This window comes from Lynx canadensis, chromosome A2 (assembly GCF_007474595.2).
Source record: "Lynx canadensis isolate LIC74 chromosome A2, mLynCan4.pri.v2, whole genome shotgun sequence".
NCBI classification, from domain to species: Eukaryota; Metazoa; Chordata; class Mammalia; order Carnivora; family Felidae; genus Lynx; species Lynx canadensis.
This window is the reverse complement of record NC_044304.2, coordinates 145,606,660-145,621,245: the sequence shown is the minus strand read 5'-3', so window position 1 is coordinate 145,621,245 and position 14,586 is coordinate 145,606,660.

The following is a 14,586-nucleotide window of genomic DNA, read 5'->3' as shown; positions in this document are numbered from 1 at the left end:
GGCGGGGGCCAGCGAAGCCTGGCTGGTGCAGCGAGGAGGCTCCCTCCCCGAGGTGTCCGCCCAGCCCAGTGCTCCAGCCACCGCAGGGGGGTGGGGACAAGGGACCCGCCCTTCCCACCTACGCTGCGCCGGGAGCTGGAGGAGCTTCCTGGCCTCGTCACCGGCCCCCGGGGAAAACCCCGGGACCAAGAACCCAGTTCCTGCAGGTGTTTCCCAAACAGGCCCGCGCACCCCACAGTCTGTGAACCTTGCCCAGTTCTGTGAACCTTCAGCACCAAGCAGATTTCTCTCCGCGGAAGAGTCTCTCCCCACACCCGTGCCCGCCGGCGCTCCCCAGGGGCTGCAGCTGTTTCCCCCCCCCCCCCGCCCCCACCCAACCCTGCGGGAGCCTGAGGATGGCCTCTGCCTGCATCTTGGATCTTCTACTCCATCTTCCCAGGGGCCTCTCTCTACCCTAGAAGGAGCAGTGGCCGCTGTCTCCTGGCAGCTGCTTTTCCAGCTTGGGCTTCTGGTTTGGAAAGGGGTCCTCTTGTGATTGGGTCTTACTGCCCAGGGGACTTGAGACAAACGGACCCTTCCAAGCCTTAAAGGGCTGGGACTGCTTGCTGGCTGAAGACTTGGGGTGACCTTAGGTGGCTTCAAACACCCCTTAGGAAAGGGCCTCAATGCACCTAGGGAATGTGGGGCACAGAAGTGTGCTCTCCTTGGGGTAAGTTTCCTGAGGCCTGGGGAGGCGGCGCTTTGGGGGATAAGATTGAGGCCAACCCCCCGGGGGTGTAGGCGTGGGCAGGTAGGGCATGAGTGTATACGGTGGGTTTCATGGTCAGGAGGATGCTGCGTGGATGGGATGTTCCACAGGTTTTGGCTTGGCTCATTTCTGCCACTGACTGGCCAAGGTGAGTGATGTCAGTGGGCCCACAGGCTGCTGGGCCTAGAGGAATGGCACTAGCCCAGGGGTCAGCCCACCATCCCCAGGGAAGAGACCACAGCAAGCAGTTTGCCTCTCCGGGGCTTGATACCCAAGAGTATCAGGTACAGAAACTGCCTTCCTCCCTGTGGGGTGGGCCAGGTGGTGAGAATGACTTGGGGGTCGTGTCTCCCTGGATCGAATGAGACAGTGACTTGGAGTGCAGTGCTCGGTAGGCAGCAGAGCATGGCCCACTTGAGCTACCTCTCCCCTGGAGTCCTGGCAGAGGACCACGTGGAGTGGAGGTGCCCTCTAGGGTTCCCCTGAGAGTGGGTGGGGACAGGCCCAGTCCTGAGCTGGGTCCCAGTGGCTGATAGCTGCTGCCCCTGTGTTCCCTCCCTCCCTGCCTGCACAGTCCCGTTGCAGAGGTGCTGCCCGGGGGCAGCTGAGGAGCCAACCGGAAGGACAGAAGGACGTGACCTTGTTCTCTCCCGTCAGTGTGGGGGGGTGCCTCCCTCCACCATTCTGGACCACGGACCATGCTAACTCTCCCGTCTCTTCTTCAGCATAGGCAGCGGCCTCTGTAGCCTCCTCAGCTCCCCGGCCCGCCCGCCACTGCCGCAGCTCACCTCCCACCGTTTTTGGCAATGGTAGAACTCACACTGGTGAGGTAATGGGATCCGGTGGTTCTAGACTTGCCAACTATGGTGTGAGGGCTCAGCGGGCAACTCTGCAGCCAGTCTCCGATGGAGGGACCACGCCGCGCTGGACCTGCTGACCTCCGGGGGGGGGGGGAGGGAGGGACTCCGGGCCCCGGATGGGGGGTGCCCCCGGTGCCGGGCAGTGGCAGAGGGCGGATGCAGCTGGAAGTGACAATCGGTGTTTCCCTGCATCTCCCTGAGGTCACAGGTCTCTGAGTCAGCTGGGAAGCTGTCCTCTGGCCTTTGGGGGTTTTACCAAGAGGGCTTGAGGTCCCGCCCAAAGTGAGGGTGTTGGGGGTGGGAGGAAGGAGGGAACATTTGGGGTTAGGTACCCTCACCCAGCTCTTCCATTCAGGGTGGGCTCTGAGACCTCGAGGGAGGGTCTCCTTCCCTTCCACACATCACTGAGAGCGGGATGAGGGCAGGCCGTCCGTCCTTGGGCATCTGTGTCATGTTGTCAAAGCAGTGACAGATGGATGGGCAGAGACCTGGAGGTGTGATCAGGGGTCTGGTTAGGCCATTTCTATATATTCAGGGCTGGCTCCCTGGGGAGTGGGTGGCCTGTGGGCTGGACCTCAGTGTCAGGCTGGTGTCTCAGAGCCTGGGGTGCAGCGGGGGCTCCAAGACAGGCCAGAGGGTCAGGGACCCAACGTGGCTTGGGATGGGCGTGAGTGCGGTGGACAGACCTGGATCCCAGGACTAGGGCCCCATGGGGGGGGGGGGAGGGGAAGAATGCGTTCTGACCGGAGGTGAACAGTAGAAATAGAAATGCAAAGGCCTTTTCCCTGTTCCCCAGCCCTGCATTTCCTGGGAGACCCCCATCCCCTGCAAGTCTAGCCTTGTCCCCCTCACTTGCCTTCAGGGGGGAGAGTGGTACCAGCCATGGGCTGGTGGGTGGGCGGGGCCAGGCAGACCTCCCTTGGCTCACTCTGGACTCCAGACTCCACACAGCTGCAACGTTTTTTGGGAAGAGTTGGGCTGAACAAGGAAGATGGGGGTGTGAGGGAGGGGAAGCAGGCTGGTGGGGGCGCATGGCCATCTGAACCCATGGCTCTTGGAAAGAAAGAGACAAAGGAAGAAACACTGTCCTCTCACAGGCTGCAACTGAGTTTAAAAACCTGATACGTTATGTGCCAGACATGAGGACGTGAGTTTGTCCTTGTTGCCAAGCATTTATTAAGCACCCAGCATACCAGGCGGTGCATTAGCACTGGGGCTGTGGCCAGAATGGGCAGTGGGAGGAAGGGTGCGAGGGGCACCTGAAAGGCCCCGGATCGGGGTGGGGGGGTTGCTGGAGGAGTGAGACCTGGTACTAGGGGCGGAAGAGGAAGAAAGTCTGAGAAAGTGCAGGTTTTGTATGGGGAAGCAGGCCCAGGGAGCAGTGGGAGCCTTGGAAGGCAGAGGGGGATGTGATCAGGTGAAATGAATGGAGGGATGGAGGCCGGGGGTGGGGGGTGGGCACGGGAAGGCCGGTGCCCACCCGCAGGCAGATCATGGGTAATTAACCGTCTGTGCAATCACAGCGCTCGGTGTGGCTGCTGAATGGTAACAGTCAGGTAAGCAACATCATTAGAATAAATTTATAGCCAAAGCCAGCGGAGGTGAGCAGAGCCGGTGGCCAGGGTGGGCCGACGTCCTCCATGACTCCCCTGCCTCGGGCTGGCTACTTTGGGTCTTGGACGTGCAGGCAGGAGTGAGATTATTCCTGAGCCTTCATGGGGAGGGGAATTAAAAGAAGAAATTGGGGGGCTTTGGACAGGTTTAGTCGTGGTTAAAGCTACTGATCTTTCAGCACTTGCTGTGTGCAGTATTTTCATGATTTCAATTAATCCTCACAAGTGCGGGCCAGCCGGGGTTAGGACATGAAGCACCTTGACCTTGGTGAGAAGCAGGGAATTTGAGCCCTGGCCATCTGCCTCCAGAGCTGTGAATCGCTGCTCTGAACCAGGGGGCAGGGAGCTGGCTGGGACACTGGCCTCCGTGGGGGTCCTGGTAGCCACCTCAGGGGTTCTTGCCCCAGTCTGGGGGGCCATGGTTGCTGAGGGAGGTGGAGGCAGAACCAGGGCCGGCAGGGAAGGCCCGGACACCACCACTGCTGGCTCCCTGCCGGGCTCCGCGTTCTCTCCTGACTGTCCCGTGCACTAATCTGACCGTGACAAACCCTCCCTACTCCACCACCACCAGGATAAAGCCAGGCCCCTTACCTGGTTTTTGGGACCCTGCCTACTAGGCAGTCTGCCCCCTTCTCACCACCCCCCCACCCAGCTTCTCATGCTCTGCTAGGAGATTCCATCAATGTCCATGTCTAGCCACCTTCCCTTTGCCTCAGTGCCCAGGGCACAGCCTTCCCTGGGCCCGGCCCTGGCTGTCTCACTTGAAAGCATGTTGGTGGGTCTGTTTCCCCATCAGCTCAAAGCTGTTCGAGGGCCAGGCTCTCTCACTCATAGTTGTGCGCTTGGGACCACATGGTAGGTGCCTGGCATGGGACTGGGAGGTCCTGGAATCCTGTAGGGATTGATTTCTGTGATCTTGGACACCTCTACCATTCCTGGTCACCTCCAGAGTCCCAGTTTCCCAGGAATGTAAAAGACCCTCAACAACACTCCCACCCCCCACCCACCCCCCTCCCCCCGGCCGTCCCACGCCAAGGTCAAAGGGAAGTGTTGCCCCAGGGTCAGGGCCTGGCAGATGGCTCTGGCCTGAGGACTGAGGTGGCAGGGACCCCACCTCTTTTAGGTCTGGCAGCTTTCTGAGCACAGTGTCCATTGAAACCATGTGTGACAGGCTTCCCAGGAAGACCAGCCTTAATGCAGAGAGAAGTCAGGTGCCATGAGTTGACTGATAATCCTGTTGGGTGTTAATGGTGAAGGCCTGGGCTTGCTAGAGGCCATGTAGAGCTCAAGCGGGGCAGTGTGGACAGAAGGCAGGTGCAAGCAGTCAGATGGTGCGAGGTGCTGGGCCTGGAATCAGGAATGGCCCCCGGGGCAGGGGGAGCCTGTGAGCTTTCAAGGCAGCACCTGCACTGAGCCTTAGAGAAGGTCTGGGGAGAGACGCAGGCAGCAGCAGCTCCTGGCGAAGGAACAAGCCAGAGCAGGAGTAGGGGAGATGGAGAAGCCTGGGAACCGCCCCCCAGTCTGTGTTCGGGCTGAAGGATGGCCGTGCCAAGGTAGGATCCTGTTCTCTCTGTGCCCACTTGCTGCCAGGATACAGCATGTGGCTGACACAACCAGGTCTGTACAGAACAGTGGTCTTGATGAGGTTTTGGGGTGATTGATGGTGGTCGGGTTCTTGGGGTCTGGAGCCCATGGCCAAGAAAGAATTCCCGAAGACTTCTTCGGTGCAAAATGGTGATTTTGTTACAGCATGGGACAGGACCTGCGGGCAGGAAGAGCTGCGCTGGGGCTGTGAAGAGTGACTGCTTATATACTTTGGAACTGGGAGAGGTAAAGACAAAAAGGAGGCCTCCAGAGGGACTTTGATATGCTAGAGGACTCGTAAGATACCTGAGGCCTTGTTTTTGTCAAGCCAAGGTGGATGGCAGGGGCTTCCTGGAGGAATGTTATATACCCTGTATTTGCCTCAAGTACTAGTCAATGGGCTGCAGATTATAAGGAAGTTTAATTTTACCTGCCATTTCCGTCTTGCCTTTCCCTCACATCACTACAGAGGGGTGATGTTGGGGCTCCAGGAAACTGAGTCTACAGGTTACCGGAGATTCGGCTATTGATAAGATTGCCTTTTTCTTGTAATTCACTAAGACATTTGCAAATTGATGGAGGCTCACGTCCAGGATGACTGTGATCTCTATCAGTTAACCATTTGTTTTCTTTCCTTTCCTTTGTCCTTGGGCAGCCAGGAGTGCCTGAGGAATATCACACATACCCCACCTGTGGGGGCGGGGGTGGGGGGGTGCTGGCTCGGGCTTTGCCCTTAGCTTGCCTGATGGTCCCTCAGCAGTCTCAATGGAGTGGAGGGGGGTGAGTTTTGCCCCTCTGGGGAACATCTGGCAATATCTGGAGACACCTGATTGTCATAACTGGAGGTGAGGGTTGCTACTGGTCTCCAGTAGGTGAGGGTCAGGGATGCTGTTGAAGAGCCTGCAATGCATAGGACGCCACAGAGTAATAGGCTCCAAATATCAATAGAGCAGAGGCCAAGGACCCCCAGGGTAGAATAAGTTAGAAGCAAGTTGACATCTCAAGAGGTGAAAATCCTGTGCTTAGGTGAGGAAGAAACCTCAGTTGTACTAGGGTAAGAATGGAGGAGACCGGACTACTGAAATGAAGGCAGAAAGATCTGGTGACTTTGGTTGACCACACATTCACCTGAGATGGCATTGAGGGAGGGACAGCAGTGGGTCACGGGAGGTGAGTAGGCTGTGTCTGTACCTTGGTCAGGGTCTGGTACCCTCCTCAGAGGGTCTGCATCGGCGAGCTGGGACCAGTGACATTTCGGGTACCCACATGCTCTTCTGAGGATTACATAATTGCCTGTGGCTCAGTCAGCTAAGCATCCTGACTTCAGCTTGTCATGATTTTGGGGTTTGTGAGTTCAAGCCCCATGTCAGGCTCTGCTGACAGCTCAGAGCCTGGACCCTGCTTCAGATTCTGTGTTCTCTCTCTCTCTGTCCCTCCCCCGCTCACCTCTGTCTCTTTCCCTCTCAAAAAAAAAAAAAAAAAAAAAAAAAATAAAAAATAAAAGAGGTATTTTAAGAGTGCCTGGCTGGCTCAGTTGGAAGAACATACAACTCTTGATCTCGGCGTTGTGTGTTCAAGTCCCATATCGGCTGTAGAGATTACTAGAAAAAAAAATAATAAAAAAAAGTTTTAAAATTCAGCTTTTTTTGGTTTTCACTGGGAGGATCATTCAGGAAATCTGGTCCACTTTATATTTGGAAACAGCTGACCAATCTCCAGGAAAAATCGGAACTGGAGATTTTGGCTGTGAAAAGGTTTGGGTGGGAATGTGAAGGCTGTTTTCAATTATTTGGAAGAAAGAGGACCTTCATAATTCTCTGTGACGGCAGAGGCAGTGAGCAGGTTTTACAGAGAGGCAGATTGTCTCCCAGAACTTCCTTACTGGTCCGTTGGGCTGTGACTTAGGATGGGCAAGACCAGATGCTTTGTCCCTGTGTGAGACGTCGCTTTGCGCTGAAGCTGCTTCCTTGCCCAAGTGCAGGTGGCTTACATCTCCCTCAGCTCCTGGGCTGTGACCTAGGCATTATTCAGCTCACGTGCGCACAGCTTTTGAAATGCACGTAAAGGCTGTTGCGAACAAACTGCAAATTAATTGAAGAACTTTGGATCCATAGGGGATGTGTCTTTTCTCAACCAGCAGATACTGGAAAGCCAAAAACTGTAGTGGCATGGCTGGTGGGCAGTGCGGTTTTGTCGGTGGATCTGTCCCATGCAAGGTTCTCAAAGCTCTGCCAGTAAGTGTTGGCTGAAGCCTGACTTGAACCTTTCAGGCCTCCCCGCTGCACTGGCTCCACTGGGGTTTCTCAGGGTGAGATGTCAGGTGGAAGAAGAGGCAGCAGGTCTAGGGGATAGTGATGGAGGCGGCAATGAAGGCTCCCTTTTCCCGACCATGGCTCTTGCCTAGCCCATCAGTAGATACTTCTGGAGGGTCTCCTGTATGCATCCTTCACCTCCAGCAGCACTGGAGGTCCCCAGCTTCTGGGAGCCAGTCTTCTGCCTCCTTAGCAATCCTGGGAAGGTGGCATGGGGGCCTGACGGGGCCAGGCACCTTTAGGACCAGGAGAGCAAGGACAACTTCCTGTGGAGGTTATGGGGGAGGGGAGATGCAGACAGAGGTGCCCCTCATGGGAAAGAGATCCAGCCCTTCACTGCCACTGGTGAACCCACCAGTTTTTTTTTTAAATCAAGAAACAGGGGCGCCTGGGTGGCGCAGTCGGTTAAGCGTCCGACTTCAGCCAGGTCACGATCTCGCGGTCCGTGAGTTCGAGCCCCGCGTCGGGCTCTGGGCTGATGGCTCGGAGCCTGGAGCCTGTTTCCGATTCTGTGTCTCCCTCTCTCTCTGCCCCTCGCCCGTTCATGCTCTGTCTCTCTCTGTCCCAAAAATAAATAAACGTTGAAAAAAAAAAATAAATCAAGAAACAGACTTTTATTTTTTTATTTAAAAAAAAATTTTTTTTTTTCAACGTTTATTTATTTTTGGGACAGAGAGAGACAGAGCATGAACGGGCGAGGGGCAGAGAGAGAGGGAGACACAGAATCGGAAACAGGCTCCAGGCTCCGAGCCATCAGCCCAGAGCCCGACGCGGGGCTCGAACTCACGGACCGCGAGATCGTGACCTGGCTGAAGTCGGACGCTTAACCGACTGCGCCACCCAGGCGCCCCAAGAAACAGACTTTTAAAAACAGCTTATTTATTTGGTTTTTAAAGTTTATTTAAAAAAAAATTTTTTTTTAACGTTTTTATTTTTGAGACAGAGACAGAGCATGAACGGGGGAGGGGCAGAGAGAGAGGGAGACACAGAATCGGAAGCAGGCTCCAGGCTCTGAGCCATCAGCCCAGAGCCCGACGCGGGGCTCAAACTCATGGACTGCGAGATAGTGACCTGAGCCGAAGTCAGACGCTCAACCGACTGAGCCACCCAGGCGCCCCTAAAGTTTATTTTTAAAGAGAGAGAGAGAGGAGAGACAGAGCATGAGTGGGGAGGGGCAGAGAAAGAGGGAGACAGAATCCAAAGCCGGCTCCAGGCTCTGAGCTGTCAGCAAAGAGCCTGACGCAGGGCTCGAACTCATGAGCTGCAAGATCATGATCTGAGCCGAAGTCAGATGCTTAACCCACTAAGCCATCCGGTTTATTCTGAAAGAGAGAGATACAGTGGGGGAGGGGCAGAGAGAGAATCCCAAGCAGGCTCTGTGCTGTCAGCATTGAGCCTGATGCGGCTCGATCTCACAAACCATGAAATCATGACCCGAGCTGAGATCAAGAGTTGGACACTCAATGGAGCCACTCAAGTGCCCCGAACCCACGTTTCAAGTGTCTTCTCTCTTTACAAAGGCAAAGGCATCTTGCCTTGGCGAGTTTGAACACAGTGTGGTTTTATTTTCCACACTCACTACCTTGACCATGTTCTGTTGACTCTCTCTTCTAGTTCCTTAATTACATATTGAGTGAATTCCGTAACTGTATAAACATGATTCGTCATTAAATCCAGACTCCCTTGAAGCTTCAGTCTCAGACTGGTGTTCCACTCCACCTTCTTCCAAGCTCTGGGACCCACAGTGTTTGATTGGCAGTATGGTCTGCTTTGTAGTCAGCTACCTACCCTCTGTCCTCTTGATCCTCCAAGATTGGGGAGGTGGGGGTGGATGGTGACGGGCAGGCAGGGAAGATGGAAAGGGAAGGCAGATATCATAATAGCAAAGCACTTTCCTCAAGGCCAATGACCTTAATGCTCCTCCCATTCCCTGCAGGTCTCCAAGGACTGGGAAGGGGCCATTTCAGATGGCTCATTGATTGATAACAGCTCCCCACACTTACCGCTTGCCTACCCTTTCCTTGGATAGTTAATGATCTCTGAATAGACACTTAACGGCCACGTTAGTTTAGATCCTCCCAAAATACCTTCAAAATTGAGGTGTTTTGAAGCAATGCTCAAGGCTTTAAAAGCCTAAGGAAGTAATCAAAGCTATCGTTTGGGGTGGAAAAATGTAGCAGATGTTGAATGTAAAATAACTTGCGAGCTCCCTCAAACTTTAAAAAAAGGATTTAGTGCTTTGTTTCTGTTGAGTGATGATTTGTTCCTTTCTTCTGGTAACAGGACTTCTTTGTCAAGAGCAGAGCTAAAGGGAGACTTCATCAAATCACCAATGTTGGCTCCATCTTGGCAAATGCGTGGCCTCCTTTTATTTGGTCTTGATTTCTCATTCCCATTTCCTTATTTCATCGCATGTATCTTTTATATATAACCTTCAAGTTCTCTTTTGGGGTAAGTGTTAAAAATAACCTTTTGGGGGGTGATGATGAAAGTGTTCTAAAATTAGATTATGTGATGGTCCCACAACTTTGTAAACACACTAAAGATTGTTGAGCTGTTCAGCGCCCTCCCTCCCCCGCCCCCTCCAGCCCAGGAAGGCTCCACGCCTAAGGCGGGATTGAACTCAGGACCTTGAGATCAAGACCTGAGCTGAGAGATCAGAGATCAAGACCTGAGCTGAGAGATCAAGAGTCTGATGCCCAACCTTCTGAGCCACCCAGGCGCCCCAAGATGCTCACTTTAAAACGGATTACCTGACTGGCATGTAAATCATCTCAATAAAGTTATTTTTAACCACTGTGAGATTATTGGGATGGTGGGATTGTGCAGATGGGGCACAGTTACCCCAGTGACCTCCTAATTTACTGACTCCAGACATTCAAAGACCTAAGAGGGTTCTTTGGTAGAGGCAACGTGAGATAGCAGGGAAGCTATTAGGATCCCAGCTTCATTGTCCCCGGGTTGTCACAGGTTGTGTGGAAATGATGGCAATCAACACTAGGTGGACCAGCATTCCACCAGCTTCTCTATCTGTGAAGGAGACCGCCCTCAATCTCACCGGTCATTGCTGATTGGCCCAGAGGTAGACAGTTGTCTCCTGATACCAAGGCTCAGAGTTGGGCCAGGAGTTTGGATGAACTTTGACCTGGAAGACACAGATCCTTGGCTCCATTCGCAGCTCATCTTTACTCTGGCACCTCTGGGTTCTGCTGTTCACACCAGAAAGGTTTTGGTGCCCAGTGGGCGCCAGGCTCTTTCTGGCGTCATCTCATTCAGTCTGGGCAGGTGGGCTGGGCCCTGCCAGAGGTGTTGGGACCAGTGAGCACAGGAGGAAACTGAGGCCAGGACTCACAGCCTGGACCATCTCAGCTCCGTGCAGCTTATCTGTACTCGACTGAGCTAATCCACTAGGAGAAGCAAGGGACGTCACCTGGACCACTGCACCTTGTTGGTGATACGGTCCCCTGAATTGTTCATTACCCACTGTTCGCACAGATGAGAAGCCTGAGGGCTAGGGTAAAGAATCCTATTATGTGATGTCTTTCTTTTGTGAATTAAAACCATATTTTTTGCCTCTCCCGCCAAAGTATCCCTTTATGGCTCTTTTCTGCAACAATTTTGGTAAATTCTGGCAAATTTCAGACTCAGATTAATTTATTTGGCTTAAATATTGTTCTCTATGAAAATAGTTCTGGCAAGGGGAATGTGTAGGCATAGATTATTTTCAGGTTTTATTTTTACCTTAAATTTTTTTTAAGTAATCTCTACACCTATTGTGGGGCTTGAACTCACAACCCCAAGGTCAAGAGTTGCATGCCGTATTGACTGAGCCAGCCAGGCACCCCTAAATTCTAAGGTTTTAAGAATTTAGATGGCAAGGCCAGGGCAGGAGGAGCTCAGAGTTCAGTGTGGGTCGGATCCCGGCCAAGAGTCCGAAGTCTGGGTGCAATGCTACACTCATGTGGTCCTGAGTCTCTCTATGCCTCTAGGCTTTAATCTTCATAGCCTAAATGAGGGGTGGTGGCTAGTGTCCTTTCCAGCTTTAAAATTCTCTTCCATGCGAGGCCACTGAGGAGCCAAAGACTGTATGGGGCTTCGGCCCAACTGACCACTTCACAATCCAACTACTTTGCCAAGGTTTAGCTTGGCCTCCTTGCTCAGAGCTCCTTGGGTTTTAACATCAACTGATCTCTCTCTAGCGTTTGGGCCCTGGGACGTTTCACGAAGACAATGTAACTTCTCACGCCCAAGAAGGTGTTCGGGCACCAGTGTCTTCCCTACCCTTCATCCCTGGCAGGATCTCACAGGGCCAGATTCTTCTTGGGAATAGCGTCAACGTTATTTTCACATCAAATTATTTAACAACGTTAACGCTGGGTTTTCGCAGAAAGTGTGTGTAATGAGAATGTGTGGGAATGGATGTTTTGGGTTCCTTGAATTCTCTGATTAAGGAGCCACTGGAAACTAAGGTCACTCGTCTGATGAGACGTTGAGAGTCTGCTGTGTTCAAGTTCCTGTGTGTGTTCGCCTGTGTGAGTGCACGTGGTGAAAAGGTCCAGGGGCTGGGAGGCCGCTCCTCCAGTGTGACAAGCCCTGGACAGCCACCACGGCACAGTCAGAAAGCAGGGACCTCTGAGGCTGCACGTGGGCTAAGTTCAGGACTCACCTGCAGGTTTCTTTAAAAAGGAGAATCTAAAAAAATGTGCAGCTGGTTTTCCGACACCTGCCCTCTGAATGGTTGGTACCAAGAGCGGAACTTCTAGAGACAGATTCCGGTTCACTAGTTCTGCAATTACCTTGTGAAGTTGCCATCTCAGTTCCCGCACCTATAAAATGAAATCTCACCTCCGTACAGGGTTGCGGAGAGGATTCGAAGTAAAGGTGGACAGCATTTTGCACAGTGTCCTGCTCAGAGCAGCCTTTTACTGCTGGTTAGAACACTAGTTTCTTAAAGGGTAGATAAACTCAGAAGAAAATCTGAGTTCAGGCCCAATGAATTTAAGTTGCACCAACGATTGTTACTACAAGTGCCTTAGGGGTGCCTGGCTGGCTTAGTTGGTAGAGTGTGCGACTCTTGAGCTCATCGTCATGAGTTCAACCCCACATTGGGCGTGGAGCCTACTTTAAAAAAAATCATACTTTAATTACAAATGCCTTAAATTTGGGACGATAGTTTCTAGCCTTTTCTCCCAAATATTAAATACGCGACTTTCAACTTAACCTCTGTACCTGCTTGCTCATCTGTAAAGTGGGGATAATAACAGTACTTTGTAAAGATTAAGGTAATCTATAGGTAAATCTCTAAAACAGAACAAGGCACATTGTAAGGGCTGTGCGTTAACTGTTATTATTGCTACCATATGAATACTCTTAACTGCAGACGAGCCATAGTTCTCCTAAACAAGAGCTAGGGAAGCCTCTGGACAGGGCTGGTGACATGGGCTTGGGACACAGGCTTGTCCTTGCCTCCCAAGATGGCCCTGGGTAAGTCCTAGGTTCTCAGGGGGACCCTGGTTTCCCCCTCTGCAGATGGGTAATTTCCCTGTTCTGTAGAAATACACTCCCAAGACACCAGTAGTTGGTAAATATTTGCTAATACCCCAGCAATTTTCAGAAGGGAGAAACTCAAATTCAGAATGAGTTGGGGACTTACTCAGGGGCCCAGCAGCACTGGCAGTGGGATAGCAGGTGGGGAGAGCCTACTCTGCCTAGCTATTTCAGAGTCTTGTCCTTAAGTCCTACCTGCCCCTCTGTGCTCCCTCCACCATCCCCAGTGGATCTTCTTCAAGAGTTGCCAACCAGGAGCAAACAGCAGAGGCTAGGTGGGAGTGCACTGAGGGGTGTCCTTGACTCTGGCATCTGAGGGTGAGCTGTGCTGAGGCCACAGGCTAGCTTGGGCTGATGGTCTGACCCACAGCCCATCGAGGCAGGGATGAGAGAGGAAATGTGGGCTCTCTTTCCAATAATTAAGCTTCAGTTTTGGTGTGGACACCCCAAGGCCGGGTACCACCCAGCCACACCCACATAATGGGGGCATTATGGAGGAGGGACGGGGACTGGCTGCAGGTAGGGAGGAAGGTGAGTGCAGGAGTAGGCCCTTTTCCACATGCGAAGCAGCTGAAGATGAGCCTGGCTTGGGTCTGAGTGAGGTCCAGGGTGCACTGGCAGCCTGAGCTTAGAGTGAGAGCCCCTTCTCTTCCCTGCCCTTCTGGTTCTCAGCTCACTCATCTGAGTTCAGAAAACTCCAGTGGTCACCAGCATCGCCAGTATCTTCTCAGATGTAGGATGTACAGCCAAGAACTCCTAGGCCAATCTTAGTTTCTGTGAGCACCAGAGCTTTGCTACCTGGATGACAAGTTACTTTAGGCAGAGGACCCTCAAGGAGATAAGAAGAGACAAGGGAACTTGTTCTGCTACAACACTCCATCCCGATGCCACCTTATCACCCTGGGCTGCAGCAATCCGTTCACACAAGATGTCTCCTCTCATCGTGTTTCCCATGGGCACCTGCCAAGGCTGTATTCATCTGGCACATGGCAGGGTTTCACCAAGTTAAACAAAACTGACACACGGGCCAGATCTGGTCTACGGGTGTTTGTTTTTCTTTTTTTCCCCTGCAGAATATGTGAAGGATTTTTGATTTGTTGAAATCAGGAGATTCGTACACCAATCTGGATTCCCCATCGTCTCTGGAAAATTATGAAGATGGGGCCTCCAGGGCCCATATTCCTTCCACTTGGTGGCAATCTCTGGGCACTCAGGAGAGGCTGCTCCCTTTAGACAGATGCTCTCCACTCTGCGGCACCTCCCCTCCCCAGCAGCTCCCACTTCACTTAGCGACTTTACCTACCTGGTCCCTGCAGCCGCCGCTGGTGGTAACTCAGGCAGCAATGAAAGCAAAGGTCTCCATCAGCTCCAAAGACAGTTTTCAACATATGCTTGTGGAAAAGGCAGCACCCGGGTCTTGCCAGGCAAACAGAACGCACTGTGCAGTAAGGCACCTCCAGAGAGATGCCGGCCCCATTAGGAGGTACTCTAGATAACCCGCTGTTCCTGGGTGGTCAATGGCAATGACGTTTGGTCGATGTGGCTGCAGTCAATCCTCTCTGTTCACCCTCTAGTGCAAGCAGCCCACAGTGTGTCGTTTGTTCAGGAAGAGGGAGAGGTGGCGCTGGTTTTACTGAGCCGCTGTCAGTCATCAAGGAAAACATCTTGTCTTCTCCATTCATCCATTTAAATCATTATCACGAAACTGACCTAAACATCCAGCAACCGGGAAGGGGGTGATGGCAACAGCGAGGAGGGCATCATTCTACGCTGAGGCACAGAGTGGCCACAAACACAGAGGTTCAAAACCAATGGCCTAAAGCTGGGGCTGTGGGAGGAGGCACGGCTGGAAAGATGGCGGCCGCCACGTGAGCCGTGACAGAACCCAAGGAGCGAGGACTTAAGGGAACAATTAATGGCTT